This window comes from Panulirus ornatus, chromosome 11, assembly GCF_036320965.1.
Source record: "Panulirus ornatus isolate Po-2019 chromosome 11, ASM3632096v1, whole genome shotgun sequence".
NCBI classification, from domain to species: Eukaryota; Metazoa; Arthropoda; class Malacostraca; order Decapoda; family Palinuridae; genus Panulirus; species Panulirus ornatus.
Genome location: NC_092234.1, coordinates 28,954,267 through 28,956,925, shown reverse-complemented (window position 1 = coordinate 28,956,925; position 2,659 = coordinate 28,954,267).

Here is a 2,659-nt window from a genome sequence, read left to right as displayed (position 1 = left end):
GCAATCTACTGAAGTCACTATATGTCTTGCTGGAAAATTTTGTTTATGTGTTTTGATAAGTCCAAACATATATGGCAATGAAGGGGACAAAGATGACAAATTTTTGATAAGAGAAATGTTACCTTTCAACAACAGCTTCATTTCTTATTGAAGTGAGAATTAACTGCTTCTAAGGGATTTTTACTAAGTTTAGAATATGTTGTGTTATCATTTAGATGATCATTTATTTTAGATAAATAGTTACTTTTGTCTAAAATCACAACAGTGTTAGCATTATTTGCTTTAGTAATATGTATATCCTTGTCTTTTTTTAAGGTGTTAATAGCTCTTATGAATCTTTTAGGGCAATTAGCTTCCACAGGTTTGGACAAACTGGCATACACTAAACCCTTGCAAATATTAATGTCATCATTACTTAAATCACTGTATTTTTCAATAAACATTTTTTTTTTTTTGCTTTGTCGCTGTCTCCCGCGTTTGCGAGGTAGCGCAAGGAAACAGACGAAAGAAATGGCCCAACCCACCTCCATACATATGTATATACATACGTCCACACACGCAAATATACAATACCTACACAACTTTCCATGGTTTACCCCAGACGCTTCACATGCCCTGATTCAATCCACTGACAGCACGTCAACCCCGGCATACCACATCGATCCAATTCACTCTATTCCTTGCCCTCCTTTCACCCTCCTGCATGTTCAGGCCTCGATCACACAAAATCTTTTTCACTCCATCTTTCCACCTCCAATTTGGTCTCCCACTTCTCCTCGTTCCCTCCACCTCCGACACATATATCCTCTTGGTCAATCTTTCCTCATTGATTCTCTCCATGTGCCCAAACCATTTCAAAACACTCTCTTCTGCTCTCTCAACCACGCTCTTTTTATTTCCACACATCTCTCTTTCCCTTACGTTACTTACTCGATCAAACCACCTCACACCACACATTGTCCTCAAACATCTCATTTCCAGCACATCCATCCTCCTACGCACAACTCTATCCATAGCCCACGCCTCGCAACCATACAACATTGTTGGAACCACTATTCCTTCAAACATACCCATTTTTGCTTTCCGAGATAATGTTCTCGACTTCCACACATTCTTCAAGGCTCCCAGAATTTTCGCCCCCTCCCCCACCATATGATCCATTTCCGCTTCCATGGTTCCATTCGCTGTCAGATCCACTCCCAGATATCTAAAACACTTTACTTCCTCAAGTTTTTCTCCATTCAAACTTACCTCCCAATTGACTTGACCCTCAACCCTACTGTACCTAATTACCTTGCTCTTATTCATATTCACTCTTAACTTTCTTCTTTCACACTCTTTACCAAACTCAGTCACCAGCTTCTGCAGTTTCTCACATGAATCAGCCACCAGCGCTGTATCATCAGCAAACAACAACTGACTCACTTCCCAAGCTCCCTTATCCCTCTTGCCCCTCTTTCCAAAACTCTTGCATTCACCTCCCTAACAACCCCATCCATAAACAAATTAAACAACCATGGCGACATCACACACCCCTGCCGCAAACCTACATTCACTGAGAACCAATCACTTTCCTCTCTTCCTACACGCACACATGCCTTACATCCTTGATAAAAACTTTTCACTGCTTCTAACAACTTGCCTCCCACACCATATATTCTTAATACCTTCCACAGAGCATCTCTATCAACTATATCATATGCCTTCAATATATATATATATATATATATATATATATATATATATATATATATATATATATATATATATATATATATATGTATTGCGAGGACGCCATTTGGTAAACATATAATTGTCCAAGGCAGACAACGAGCGCATCATAAACTTTTATGTAGGACAAGATGGTGAATTGTTTACAAATTTCATTAACAATAAAGTTATCCAATTAGTATAGACCTTTACAAATATCAAGGTTATAATTCTTTGTATATCTAATAATAGATGATACAATGATATTTTTCGTGGTCCTGGCAGTTAGAGCTAATAACTGAGATGGCCATCACTCCAGTCAGTGCAATGATCATAGTTTTTGACGTGATTATACAGGGCTTTTGATTCTTGCCCTGCTCCTATGATATGTTTATGTTGCTTAAGTCTAACAAAATGATACTTACCAGTCTGCTCAACATAAAACTTATCACAATATCTATATAGCACTTTATGGATGCATTCAGGAGAGTTTTCTGGTGAGTTTCTGATTAAGATATTCTGTACAGTATTATTGTTGCTGAAGGCAACATTTGCATTAAAGGATTTAAGCGACATGGGAGGTGAAGTAAAATTATTATCGAAAGGGGGAACTAAAAGATTGTTGCTGTCAATGGGAGTTTTGCACTTAACTCTATAAAATGATTTCTTTGCTAACTTAAAAGATCTGTCAATGAAAGATCTAGGGTACCTAAACTTAGATCCAATAGAATATATCTTCTGAAACTCATCAACAATAAAATCTGGACTGCAAATACGTAATGCCCTAAGGGACATAGATTGAAATGATGATGATTTAACTCAGTCATGTTGAGATAAGAAATAATGGATATATAAGCATGCATTGGTAGGTTTTCTGTATATGCTCAATTTAAACTTGTTTCCTTGCCTATGGATCATGCAATCTAAAGATGGTAACATACCGTTACTT